Raw genomic sequence first — 6,444 nt, 5'->3', positions numbered from 1 at the left:
AGTCAATTCATGTGGCCTTATTGCCAGTTAAACTTTGAGCGTTGTTGGGCTCTTCTCTTTATTTTGGAGACAGAGTGCTGCTCTTTTGCCAGGCTGGAGTGCAGTGGCGCAATCTTGGCTCACTGCAACCTCCGCCTCCCGGGTTCAAGTGATTCTCCTGCCTCAGCCTCTTGAGTAGCTGGGACTACAGATGCACACCACCATGCCCAGCTAATTTTTGTATTTTTAGTAGAGATGGGATTTCATCATGTTAGCCAGGATGGTCTCAATCTTTTGACCTTGTGATCCACCCACCTTGGCCTCTCAAAGTGCTGGGATTACAGGAGTGAGCTGCCACACCCCACCAAGATGTGCTTTTACAGTCAGTTTATGTGGCTTTATTGCCAGTTAAACTTTGAGTATTGTTGGGATCTTTTTTCTTTTCACACAGAGTCGTGCTCTGTCGCCCAGGCTGGAGTGCAGTGGTCTCAGTTCAATGCCGTCTTCACCTCCTAGGTTCGAGTGATCCTCCCACCTCAGTCTCCTGAGTAGCTGGGACTATAGGCATGCCTCACCAACCCATGGCAGGGTTGAAAAAACAAAACCAAATGGCTGGTGCTAGTGTGTTCACATGTTTGTGCAATGCTCACTTGCACAAACATGGCTGGCAGCATGGAGACAGACTGCAAAGTCCTCCAGGGGCACATCCCCTCCACTCTCACCTCTAAGGCGTCCCCGTGCTCTGCCCTCTACTCAAATCCCCACCTGCCATGTCTTTTGCCTGGAGCATTCCTGGGAAATATGTCATGTCCAAAAACAGTCTGATGAGCTGATCCACGTAGGGCTCCACTTGTGGCAGGCAATGAAATATGTTAGTGTCTTAATCTCTTCTGGCCTCCGCAAGACCATTTTTCAGAAGAATCTTTTCTTTGGCCAGGAAGGATATATTCTTTATGGTGGGGAAATCTCTCTGAACCTGGGGAGCAGTTGCACTGTGGGATCTCAGAGATGCAGGTCAGCAGCGCAGGGACCTTAGGAAGGAGGTGTCCTTCACCTTGTGCCGTGTACTGGCCTGAGGGCTGGTCCAGCCCACACACAGGCATGGACCAGTCACGCGTGAACATCTGCCCACAGTGTGTCAGACTCGAACTCCAGGGTGGCTTCCTTCATGGGAGGAGCCGGTCACAACACACAACGTGGCGGGTGTGTTTATTTCCTGTGGCCACTTTTACAAGTTGCCACAAACTTAGTTGCTTAACACAAGACATCTTTGTTCTGTGATCGGTTTGGAGGTTGAGAGTCCAAAATGAGTACCACTTTGGGCGCGGCAGCTTCCTCCTGAGGTCCTGGGGGAGAATCCCCTCTCTGCTGCTTGTAGACTCCAGTGGCCACCTGCCTTCCTCGGCTCAGGCCCCTTCCTGTCACCACTACATTCTCTTGCTCCTGTCGTCACGTTTCCTTCTCCTCTTTGTCACATTTTCTTCTGTCTCCCTCCTAGATGAGAATCTGGATGCCTTTTTCTTTCATTTTTTATTTTTTAGAGGTAGAGGTTTCCTCTGTCACCCATGCTGGAGTGCAGTGGCACAGTCATAGCTCACTGCAGTCTTGAACTCCTGGGCCCAGGGGATCTTTCTACCTGAGCTTTCGAGTAACTGGGATTACAGGTGGAAGCCACCAGGCTCCAGTGTGAGCTCAGGGGAGTTCAGCAGGGCTAAGTAGGACTTGTCGGAGCTGCTGCCAGGTATGAGGTGTAGGCTCGAGAAACTGGTCCATCAGCCACCAGAAACTGCCCTGATGGATGGCACAGTCCTCACCTGGATGTCAGCGTCACCGCCTTCCACAGCGTTTATGTTTTCAGTGTGAAGCAGGATCAGGGAATGTCATTGTAGGAAAGGACCTGGAAGAGCCAGCCCCGTCCCCAGGTGGAGGTGATGGAGAAGTGGCTTTTGCCCAGGCTGGGGCAGTGTGGAGTCTGGCACTGTGGAGCTTTGAAAGTTGCCCTGACTCAAAGTCAGTGCGGAAGCTGAGCTCCTCAATGTGTGGGGCGCAGCAGACACCACGCCCAACCTCTTGTTCACTGACTAAACCCCAAGGGGAGGTGGGAGACAGAAAAGACTCCTTGTCCTTGAGTGAGCAGTGTCCTCTTGTTGTTGAGACTGGTTTGTGTTTCTGTTTCTCACTTGTGAGATGCAGACAGGCATCGTGTTGCCCACCAAGACTGTGGGACATGAAGGTAAAGGGACAGGGACAAGCAGGTGGAGGAGGAGAGAGACTCCCTGGAGCCACAAGACCCTAAAGGACTGTGCTGTCCCAGCTGTGACCCACCTCCAACCAGCCACAATGAGGCAGGCTTGTCCCTCGGGGCCAGAGGGGTCTTACAGTCATGACCCATCCCCGACTCTCAGTCCTTCCTTAGGTAGTTAATGCTTGCTTTCGGGCTTCTGTGTGTTCCTCTGCCTTGATGGAATGGTGGTAGATGGGCTTCTCCTCAAAGTCTAGTAAGCAGTGAGTCATTGTCTCCCCCTGAGCCCAGCAGGGTTGGGCTGGGGGTGCTTTGTGATGCCCAGGCCCCAGCTGAGAATTGGTGGTGCTGGGGTTCATTAGTGGTGTCCGTCATCTGTCTGCAGGACGTGGTAGCAGTCACGGGGCAAAAGTCCAAGGCTCACTTCCTCCAGATACCAAGTACAGGTTTTGGAACCAGCAAGCCTCCGTGATCAGTGCAGAAGTTTAAAAAAAATCGCACGCCAACCACAGTGCTAGTGTCCTCACTGTGTTTGTATTTAATCCTTAAAAGGTCCCATGAGGAGAGCAGTAGATTGCCTAAAGTCAGGGTTTCTCTGGCAGTCTTGCACTGAGCCACAGGTTAGAGCTAGGGGCTTTAGGGGTATGCATAGTTTTAAGTCCACACTGCAAACTGGAGGAGAAATCCTACTGGCTGTAGTAGCTGCAGGTGTGGAGCAACCTGGATGCCTGTCCCCTGGAGAATGGGAACTGTGGACATGAGCTGCCCAGCATCACCAGTGTACTTCCCCAGAATGCCATGCACAGCCCAGACTCCTTATCCAGACTGAAACAAACAGTATTCACTAGAGCCATTGAGGGCTGTGAATGACATTGGCAGGGCAGCCACCTACAGTGTATAATCAGCAGTGATGTTTATACCGCTCCTGCCTGCCAGCGGAAAAGTGAAAGCTACTCTTTAATTCCCAAGGCCAGCCACTGTGGTTTGAGCATGTGCCTATAGCCTGTGCTCGGGCTGACACCCTATATTCCCATGGTTATCTAAAAGAGGTCCTCAGGCTCACAGTGGCCATTACTAATACTCTGAGGTTGCAGCATTGGCAACTAAAAATCTGCAAGCATCAGAAGAAAGAAGTGTTGCAGAGAGGAACCACAACCATCACAGACCTGGAGGGCTGAGTGGGCCACCCCCGGATTCCATTGGCTGCCTGTTTCTCACTTTGACTGAGGCCGGCCTCCTGAATGATGACGGGTGTCTGGAGATGCCAGATATGAATGAAAACAGACACCCTGTGTACCAACATGTAGCGGTGGTTGTGGGCTCCCCAAACAGCAGTGTGTCCTACTTGTCATTGGCCCTGGAGCATCAGTGGGCCTGGGTCAACAGAGGGTAATGCATGAAGGTCTCTATACATGGAACAAGGTGTGCCGTAATGATGAGCAGCTCCTGAGCCAACCTCAAGAGCTGCAGCTGGATGATGAGCTAATGCAAACACTGCAAAAACAATGCATCTTACTGCTGGAAGGGGGCCTTTCAGCAGTCTGGGAGAAGTCATCCACCGAGAGAGCATTTCCCTGTGTGCCTCTGCCAAGTATTTGTTCTCAGCTCTGCTGCCTCATGATCCAGACCTGGCCTATAAATTAGCCAGTTTATAGGTTACTGTGTCATGAGGTTACTGGTTTTAGAAAACTTAGCTTGTGCAGGTGACACATCCCTCCCTCACCTCATGGTGTTTATGGTGTCCAGCCATTATCCTCGTTGGTTCACGTTTGGACACTTGGAATCATAGCAGCATGAACTGGCCTCCACCGTGCTGACTGCTGCCAAAGGAGACACTTTCAGGCTCTGAAACATTCTGAAAGCAATAGAGAAACACATTGTTCTTCCTGCCTCACCTTCAAACTGGCCTAAAATGCATTCGGGATTGCTACTCCCACTGACAGTAGTCCCGACAGCACCCTACTCAACCTGGCTCTGGAACCTGGGTTACAGGTGATATAGATGACCTGACCGACCCTTAAGTGGAGATGCTGAGAGATGGTACGATGGTTGGTGACCTGTGGTGCAGAAGTGGGCATCTTCCACCTCCGTCTGCCTCCAGGGGAGAAAGGAGTTTCTAGGCCTACTCTTGGGACAGGACAGTAAATCTTTGGAGCTCTCATATTCCTATTCCTGGTGGCCTAAGAAATGATGGGGCTGCTGGTGGGAGAAGATGGCCTCTGTTCAGCCAGCCCAAGCTCTGTTCTCACTGCTTGAACCGTATACTGATGTCAGCAGCACTTTGACCCTCTCATCAGAGACGTGTCTGAGAGAATAAATTTTCAGCTTCCAGTACTCTAGTGCACCCTTGGGAGGTAGTGGGCCTGGTGGTTTATTCCCTGCCCCTGTCCATGCTTGTGAGAAACCCCAGACACCTTAGAGACTCAGGACCTTTTCTAAGCCCAGAGCCCCCGCACAGGACTCTACCCTGAGAGGCCCCACTTCAGCTAGAACCTCTGGCAGCTTTGCATCCCTGGCCTCAGGCCAAGCAAATCACAGACTCTTTTGCTCCGTACTTGTGATGGGCTAAGAACACCTGCAGAAACTTTCAACCCTCTGACCTGGGGAAGGAAGGGATAGGAAGAGACCCCAAATAGGGTCTGGCCATGTAGGATGCTTCCCTTGCCCTGGTTTGCCTTAGATCATCTCAAGGTTGCTGAGGAGGAAGGAGAACTCGTCCTTGCTGGCTAAGTTCAACCCCACGTGGTAATCTGTGCAGACCTGAATCAGGACCCAGATGGCCATTGCTGAGCTCATGCTCTTCCTGACAGGTGTGCGGGCCCCAGTGAGCATCTTGCAGAGCTGGAACACACTCTTCCCCACTACTGAGGCTACTAGTAGTGTAGCTGCCACAGCCATGTCCCACACTACCATCCTGCGCCTCAGTCTTAACTATGCACAGCGGGAAGAACTGGCTAGCTGTGCTCTCACACTGGCCCACTGGGCAACTTGCAGGTGGCCATCTTGGGACAGCAGGACAGTCTCCCAAGCCTTGTGTGTTATGAAGCATCCACAGAGCTGTTCCCTGTCAGTCCTTGTACTCTGTGAGAAAGACCACGTTGCCTTTGAGGCAGCCTACCAGATTGCCACTGATGCTGCTGCCAGTGGCATGACCCATTCATAGCTGTTCACCATTGCCTGCTACGTGGAGCTCTGTGGCTACACGCTCCCTGCCTTCAAGCTGGCCTCATTGGCCATGAGCCATCTTAACCGGGCAACAACTAGGATACCCACCCAGCTATCAATGATGTGCTCTGGGCTTGTGCCCTCAGCCACTCTCTAGGCAAGAAGGGGCTGGCAGTTCTCATCTTCCTGGTGGTGAAGAGTGTACACATTGCCATGGTGCTTTTCAGACATTCTGTGTGCAGGCTGCACAGTGACTGCACCTGGCCTGGCCGGCAACCCAGGCCGCCACAGCTCTGGAAAGCTCATATCCACTGACAAAGCTCCATTGAGCCAGTTTCTGATGCCACCCTCAATGCTTATGTCAACACCATACTCTCACACCGAACACACATCAGCCCTCACCAGTATGGAGAGTTCATTGAGTTTCTAAGCAAGGCTTGGGAGACTGTCCTGCTGCCCCAAGATGGCCACCTGCAATTTGCCCAGTTCATCGACAACCTCAGACAGATCTACAAAGGCAAGAAAAAGCAATGCTGTTGATTGGAGAGCCCTTTGGCTGAGAAAGCAGATTGCTCACTGCCCCGGCAGCCTGGGTTCCCAGGTAGTATCAGGTCAGGCCAAAGACACTGACACATTTGTCCACCCTGAGATGACCCTGAGCGCCTATGGCTGAGGCCAAAGGACCACAGGGCTAAGGATGGGGAGAGTCCAACTCTAGTCCATATGCCTACCTTGGCAAGCTTCTCACGACAGCCCACTGTTCATGAAGGATCTGGGCCCAGCAGGTTGACTAGAAACCCCACGATATGCCACCTCCTGCCCCTATATCCTGCGTGTTCTGGTCCTGGCCCTGTCTCCCTTGGCAAACATAGAACACTGTTCCACCTCAGAGATGCTTAACCAGAGAGACAGATGCATTTATGGTACAGTAAATGTTATAGTACATATGTTGCCAATTATCGTAAGGTGGTTATAACTATTTATAATTCTGGTTCTGATTTGATGGGCACTTGAGTTAGCTGTGGGTGAGAGGATATGCTTATTGTCTGAGGAGACTC

At 51.8% G+C, this 6,444-nt stretch overlaps 1 pseudogene; it reads left to right on the top strand.

Annotated features, from left to right (window-relative positions):
- The first annotated feature begins 1,777 nt into the window (after positions 1-1,777).
- On the top strand, positions 1,778-5,946 carry LOC108281320 (annotated as a pseudogene).
- Positions 5,947-6,444: the final 498 nt, after the last annotated feature.

The sequence above is a fragment of the Cebus imitator genome, unplaced genomic scaffold (genome assembly GCF_001604975.1).
Source record: "Cebus imitator isolate Cc_AM_T3 unplaced genomic scaffold, Cebus_imitator-1.0 Scaffold223, whole genome shotgun sequence".
NCBI classification, from domain to species: domain Eukaryota; kingdom Metazoa; phylum Chordata; class Mammalia; order Primates; family Cebidae; genus Cebus; species Cebus imitator.
Note: the sequence above shows the minus strand (reverse complement) of the source record. Positions and strands in the feature narration are given on the sequence as shown.